We start from the raw sequence: 7,943 nt of genomic DNA, 5'->3' as shown, positions 1-7,943 counted from the left end.
CACGAACGAGTTCATGATTGACATGGCCTTGGAGGACACGCCAGTGTCTGGGTGGACTTGCTTGAGCACCTTGTAGATGTAGATGGAGTAGCTCTCCTTCCTCCTGCGCTTCTTCTTCTTGTCGCCCTTGGCAATGGCCTTCTGTGCCTTGCCAGCTTTCTTGGCAGCCTTTCCTGATGCTTTGGGAGGCATAGTGTCGCCGTACTGCTGTGAGAACGAGTGTGCGTTTTCTCAGTTGAAAAGTGGTATATATATTAGCGTGCCTACTCAGGATCAGGAGTCGCCACCTCAGCGAGCGTCCTGATTGGTCCAGACGCGCTCTGGGCCGATCTGATCTCGCGTATATATAGCCGTTTTTCCCAAAATTCACTACTTGCTCGCAGAGCTACCGACGAGGTTAGAGTACTCGCGCTCCTCATTTATCACCAACAACAACAACTACTACTACTACTACTACTACCACAACATCCATTATCATGTCTGGACGCGGCAAGGGAGGAAAGGTGAAGGGAAAGTCAAAGTCCCGTTCCAGTCGTGCTGGACTCCAGTTCCCGGTCGGCAGGATTCATCGCCTTCTAAGGAAAGGCAACTACGCCGAGCGCGTGGGTGCTGGTGCCCCCGTGTACCTTGCGGCAGTTATGGAGTACCTGGCTGCTGAAGTCCTTGAGCTTGCCGGCAATGCCGCCCGTGACAACAAGAAGACTCGCATCATCCCACGTCACCTGCAGCTGGCCATCCGCAACGACGAGGAACTTAACAAGCTCCTCTCCGGAGTCACCATTGCACAGGGTGGCGTGCTGCCCAACATTCAGGCCGTGCTCCTTCCCAAGAAGACTGAGAAGAAGTAAATAAAGGGCCTCCCTCCCCTTCAGCCAATATCACCATCAATCCGGCTCCTCTTCGGAGCCACACGTTCAAACATCTAGAGAGTTGTGTAGACTATACTGGTATATCAATAATAAGCAAGTAGTGTATTTATTTTCGAGTTAGTTATTTGTTATTATTATTATTATTATTTAGTCAGGCACGCAAGTGACCGAGAATAAATATGTATACTATATTTCTACTAATGTACCTGCTGTGTGTCACAGTGGAGAGTTGATTAGATGTGTTGCCTATTGTGATATGTTGAGCGTCTTTTTCATCTCAATGTATATTTTGTTTTATGAGAAACTGAGAACGATGAGGGGCGTGATCATTGAAATAAGTCAATGATAATAATAATAATAATAATAATAATAATAATAATAATAATAATAATAATAATGATAATAATAATAATAATAATAATAATAATAATAATGATAATAATAATAATACTTGGAGAAGACCTGATGAAGTGAGAAAGATGGTTATAATTAATAATGGTTTCTTTTCTTAGCTCAGATAGTGATAGTGAACATGGTTATGAGAAAGTAGTAGTAATAATAGTAGTCTATGGTCCTTCTTTCTTTTCATGTTTGTGGACCTTAAAAAGGTCCGGGAGATGATGTTATTCAATGATGATAATGCAAGCTGAATAGCTGGCACCATCTCAATAATGGAGCGATTTAACCACCAAATCCGTACAGGGTACGGCCCTGACGCTTGAGGGCGTAGACAACGTCCATGGCAGTAACGGTCTTACGCTTGGCGTGCTCGGTATAGGTGACAGCATCCCTGATAACGTTCTCAAGGAACACCTTGAGCACCCCACGAGTCTCCTCGTAGATGAGACCAGAGATGCGCTTGACGCCACCTCGGCGAGCTAGACGACGGATAGCAGGCTTGGTGATTCCCTGGATGTTATCACGCAGAACCTTACGGTGACGCTTGGCGCCTCCCTTTCCAAGACCCTTGCCTCCCTTGCCGCGGCCAGTCATGGTGATGAGAGCTGCTAGTACGACGTCCGAACGGTCTAACAGGAAGCTCACGAATGTGCCTCAAAATAACATAACATAACATAACAAAGAGAGAAAAGATGGGGAGGGGGAAGTGGGGATAGTGGGAAGAATAGGGGGGTGATAAGAAGGGAATTGTAGTAGGAGAAATAGTCACTGGGGCTTAACCCAGGCGCAATTTCAATGAGGAAGGACATCTTTTTTTTTTTTTTTTTTTTTTTTTTTTTTTTTTTTTTTTTTTTTTTTTTTACGTGTTATATTCATGCTAAGATGGCAAGGGGGACAAGGTCTTTATCGGGGAAAGCAGGAGAGTCCGCCACCAACCGAGCAGGCCAAGCCCAACACAGCCACAGCCACGAACGCCGCCCACGCACCCAAAACCCCGGGCCAAACCACGCACAAGTTAGGGGCCAGACTATCCAGAGCCTGCACCATCAGGATGTGAAAGAGGAGTGAAGGACAGTCAGAGTAGAAAGGGTTTTTTTTTTTTTGCTTTTTATTGGTTCAAAGAAGGACAGAGGAAGAAGTACATCCGTATAGCGGAGGGACCTACAGTTTTACGTGGGTTCCGAACCACGGATAGTAGTAGAGTGATTTGGTGATGGCAGGGATATTTAATGTATGATGTAATGTGGTGGGTGAAAAAGCGGTGTCGGTCCTTTCTGCTCTTGTCCTGTGACTCTTCCTGCAAAAAGGCCAACCTGCTAAAGAAAAGAGAAGTATAAAAAATGTTGTGGTGTTATGTGCATGGGGAGGGTGAGGATGGTTTGTGATAATGATTGACATGATGGTAGGATGTGCAATGACAGAGGCTCGAAAAGGCTCCCTCACCGCAACGAGGGGTCAAATCTAATACCATCTGCTTGCACGCGGTAAGTCGCTGGTGGCGGGGGGTGAATGGGGATTCCTGCATGGATGCTTCCAGGGCCCCGCCCCACCATCTCTTGACTACCTTCCTGCCCAGCCCTTGCCGCACCCAACTACCTCTGTGTGGGGGGTGAAGTGGCTTCCACTGAATGGTGTGGTTACCGTCCCCATCATCAGTACTGGCCGCTCCTTAACTACCTCGGGGGGTACCGCTACCGGAACGTCATGCCGACGTCCGGGGGCCCCATTGCCGTGACGTCAGTGGGAGGAGTGCGGTTCGTGCTATCCCCGTCTCTCTGGAAGTGGTCCGGTGCCCCCTTGAAACCTAGGCTGCGAGGCAAGAAAATAATGTATAAAAAACAAAAATATGAATACAAAGCCATAAGACAAAAAATATGAAAAAACCACTAGGTGTTGCCACACGACCCCACTCCCTCGGTCAGAGGCATGGTATGTTAATGGCGGTGATTTTTTGTCGCGTCCCTTTCCCAAGAGCGGTCCGGTGCCACCTTAAAACCTAGGCTGCGAGACAGAAAAATAATGCACAAAAACAAAAATATGAATACAAAACCATAAGACAAAAAATATGAAAAAACCACTAGGTGTTGGCACGCGGGACCGCCCACGTGAACGAGAGAACGACGATGATGCCACTCAGACACCATGAGTGGTACAGAGAAAGGAGATAGTGAAGGGAAGAAAGGAGGAGTCCATTATTAGAAAACAGGTTCAGGAGGCACAGTGGGAGGATCAAGGAGATTGCAGTGCGGCAGGTGACGGAAAGGTGGGGGGAGGTTGGTAATGAAATTGTATGTGATTGTGTGTCTGTCGGAGAAGGAGCTTAGTTGTTTTTCGATTCTATTGTGGAGTGTTATGTTAAGGGGGGGGATGTTGGACTCCTGGTGAATGGAGAGAGAGGTTTGGAAGTCGAACCATTTCGTCCCAAGAGCGAAACGAATTGCTCGGTTTTGAACTTTTTGAAGTTTAGAGAGGTTGGAGGGAGCAGAGAGAGAGAGGGCAAGAGGGCAGTAGGTTAAGAGAGGGAGAATGAAAGCTTTGTAGAGGTGAAGTTTTGTTTTTGTGCTGCTGTCGCGAAATCTTTCCAGGTTGCTCAGGGCCTTGGCGGCTATGGTTGCTTTTTGTTTTATATGTATATTGAAGTTGAGGTGCTTATCTATGGTGAGGCCAAGCACTTTGTTGTTGTTACTGATGGGGATTGGGGTGGGGATTGGAGTAATTCTGTTTAGTGAGATTTGGCGGGGCTGACTTCTTTTAATGTTGAAATAAGTGACTTTTGATTTTTCGGGATGGGAGAGAATTCGCCATTTCATCTCCCACAGGCTAGTCGCCATCAGTTCCCATTGAATTTTGTCGGTTAGGAGATCTAACGACCTGGCACGGGCCAATTGCGTTACATCGTCCGCGTATTGAATAGTTAGTGAGTCATTGTGGGCTGGGAGGGGTAGGTCAGCTGTGTACATGTTAAAAAGGGTGGGGGAGAGTACGGAGCCTTGTGGGACTCCAGCCTGAGGGGTGAAAAATGGCGAAAAGTTGCCCTGGTGGCGGATTCTTGTCTGTCTCTCATCCAGAAAACTACACAAGATGCGTTGTGTTAGAAAAGGGAGATTGAAGTTATTACAAATTTTGTATTTCAAACCGGTGTGCCAAACGGTGTCAAAAGCTTTCTTGACATCTTTTGTCACGAGTGCTGTCTTGTAATATGGCTTGTTGAAATTTAGGTAGGCTACTATGCTGTTAAGGGCGTCCTCAGTTGAGGCGTTCCTCCGGAAACCGAACTGCTGTGGTGCCAGCAATCCGTTACATTCGAGGAACGCTCTCAATCTTAAGTTGATTAGACGTTCAAAAGTTTTTCCAAGAATTTCAAGGAGGCTTATGGGGCGATAGTTTTCTGGTAAGTGAGAGTTTTTTCCGGGCTTGGCAATAAGGGTGATGTTTGAAATTTTGAAAGCCTTTGGGAAGTATCCAGAGGCGAGGCAAGCATTGAAAATTTTTGTCAGGCTGGATATGATTTCTGGAGGAAGGCTCCGCACCATCGGCCATGTGACTCCTGAGGGGCCGGGGGCTCGCCGCGGAGTATGTCTGAGCAACCTGGTGACATCCTCCTCCTCAATGGGTGTGGTGAGAGGGTGTTGGGGATCTAGGTGTGTTAAGTGTATAATGTTATGTGGTAGCGTGTTTGCTATGTTTCGGCGCACAAGATCGGTGATGTGGTGTATGTGGGCAATACTGGGCTCATGGGGAGGGAAAGGGTGTGGTTGGAAGGTGTTGCACCAGTGTGTCTGGAAGGTGTTGGTGACCTGGTCTGGGTTGGTGACTCGATCACCGTTCACTAGGAGGTACTCGAATCTTTCCCGGTGGCATCCCTTCAGCTTGTGCACCATGTGCCAGAACTGAGTAGGATTTTTGCAGCGAGCTCCGTCCATAAGGGAGACTAGGTTCCTCCAGTGAGCGCTGTGGTCATCCTGTAGGCTATTTAGTATGTGTGTGCGAAGGGTGCAGAGGTCTCTGTAGATGGGTATGTGGTTGTGCATGTTTTGTAAAAAGCGTGTTCTGTAGCACACTAGTAGTCGTTGTGTTTTTATGGAGGGTCTGAAGTCTATGTGAATTTTGTGTTGTTTCTTTGGTGTGTGTCTGTTGGCTGATGTCAGGATGTCACTATGTAGTGTCTCTAGGGCACTGTCTATTATTGTATAGGGTTGGCCTTCGAGCTGTGGTGGTTGGTGTAGGTCTGAAAGAGTTTTCCTGAATCCCTCCCAGTCGGCGGAGCGGTAGTCGGGGACAGGTGGGGATGGGATAGATATGGGGTTTGAGGATATTTTTAGAATTAGGGGGACGTGGTCTGAACCACAGATGGGTCCGTAGGAGATGTGGTGATGGAAAGGTAGGGATTGCCGGTTGGAGAGGATGAGATCCGGCCTGCCATTCCCATTGTGGGTATAGCAGGTAGGAAAGTCAGGGCCAAGGAAACGGAGGCGTTTCAGTTGTGTAAGTTGTAGAAGTTGGTGTCCATGTTGGTTGTTCTTGGTGTGTCTAAATGCTGTGTGACTGGCATTGAGGTCTGCCAGTATATAGGCTGGTATGTTTGTGTGATTGAAGAGATTGTTGAGACTGGTGAGAGGGAGCCCTGTATCCGGTCTGCTGTATGTGGTGGCAATAAGAAATATCCCGTGTTGTGTTTCGATCCTGGTGGCCAGGAAGTGTGCTGAAGGCCAGTCGGTTATGTGGATGTGTTTGATGGTGCATTTGACCATGACAGCTACGCCATCATGACGTGTACCTGTAGTGTAACGTGTGTTATATCCATATAGCTTAATTGGTTTTGTTGGTGAACCTGTGTGGTTCAGGAGGACGATGTCTGGGTCGGTTGATCGAATAGCTTCTGAAATAAGGTGCCGGTTATTCCAGTAGCCGCGACAATTTAGTTGCATGATCGTAATCATGTTTTCTTAACTCTCGATGTGGTTCGTGTGGGTCTAGGGGAGGTGGGTTGTGTACCCGGAATGTGTCTTTTATGTGCGGTGTTACTGGCTTGTGTTGGTGTGTTTTCGTTCGTTTTTGTGGTGGAGGTAGTGGTAGGAGTGGGGCTGTGGGGTTGCGTTTTCCCAGAAACTGTGTCCTCACCGGTAGCTAGGTTCCCGGTTGGAAGGAGGCTGGATTGTTCGGTGGAGGAGGAGTTTGGTTCCTGATTAGGGACTGTAGGAGCTTCTGTTTGTTCAGCAAGGTGGTGTTGTTGGTTTGTTTGTGTAGGGGCTTCTGTTTGTTCCACAAGCTTTTGTTGGTAGTGTTGTTGATTTGTTTGTGTGAAATTTGGTGGGAGTTTTATTGTTGGACAACCATTGTACTCCAGCAGTGAGTTCATGGTTTCTGCTTGTTTTCTCAGGTCACCGAAGGAGGTTTGTATGGAATATTTGATTATAATTTCGGCTAGTAGCAGTTTTTCCATGTTTGTGTTAGAAATTGTGTTCATGTGTGTTGGGGTGGCAGGTGTGGCTGCTTGAGCGTAGGAGTTGTTTGGCTGTGAAGAGGTTGTTGGTGTTGCTGTTATGGAGTTTTGTTGTTGCTGCTGGGTGCGTTTAACTGGGCATTTGAACGAGACAGCAACGTGTTCGCCGTCACAGTTAGCGCATTTTAATGTGGTTGATTGGCAGTTTCTATAATCGTGGCCCTTAGCTGCACACTTAGAGCACACTTGTTCTTTCTCCTTACATTGGTTTGTTCTATGACTGAATTTATAACACTTATAACATTGATTTACCGGACGGTATTCCTCAATGCTGACGTTGTAAGAGGGTATTATTTGGGAAAAGAGTTTGATTCCTTTCTTCTGCGCCTGTTCTGCCTGCTGTCTCGATCGTAGCTTTAGTTTGATCATGTGTACTTTTTGTATGAGTTTTATGTCGTCGATCTGGATTCCGTTTTTTTCTTCGATCTCCTCTCGGAGATCCTCGCTGGTTTTTTTCAGTATATAATCGTCGACTCGACGGGCAAGGATTGTTCGAGCGGCGATTTGCTCCGGAGACTCTACGAGCTCGAAGCCTAGAAGTTTTAAATTTTCGGTTGCCTGTTCTGTGGTGTGTTTTTCACGGTCCGCCTCGCTAGCTAAGCCAACGATGATATACGGGCCAGATCGGAAACATTTTGTATGGGGTACCTGTGTTCTGGTAAAGAACGAATTGCTGATGTCGGCAGGAATGCTTGCAGTCTTTATCCGGTACCTTATAGTCCGATCAGGGGGGCGTGGAGCGGCCATCTTATCATAGGGCCGGGCCCTATGATACTGCAGCCTTGTGGAAGAATCTGTGGTGAAAAAGTGTTTTTAAAAGTAAGTGGCGCTACAGCCTTGTGGCGCTACAGCCTTTTGGGTGCTACAACCACGAGTGGCCTATAAACAACCTGTTGTTGTTTCCTATCGCCCTAGAACCTATATCCCGAGGGGGATCCTAGCTGGAGGGAAGAAACCCTGAATATCTAGCCCTGAGGTAGGGCTTGTACGCTACCGAGGTGTCTCTGGGCTGCTCTAGCCAACACTAGAGGCCCCGGTGGCTAAAGAGCGCGGAGCGGGCTTGCCTAAGGCCCGATCCTGACTCTGTCGCCGGTACGAAGAAAAGAAAGGTGGAGTAGGAGGAACAGTTGGCAAAAGTCACTTATACCAATGAGTTACTGCGATCTTCCAGC

This window comes from Scylla paramamosain, unplaced genomic scaffold, assembly GCF_035594125.1.
Source record: "Scylla paramamosain isolate STU-SP2022 unplaced genomic scaffold, ASM3559412v1 Contig117, whole genome shotgun sequence".
Classification (NCBI taxonomy): Eukaryota; Metazoa; Arthropoda; class Malacostraca; order Decapoda; family Portunidae; genus Scylla; species Scylla paramamosain.
This window is presented reverse-complemented; position numbering follows the sequence as displayed.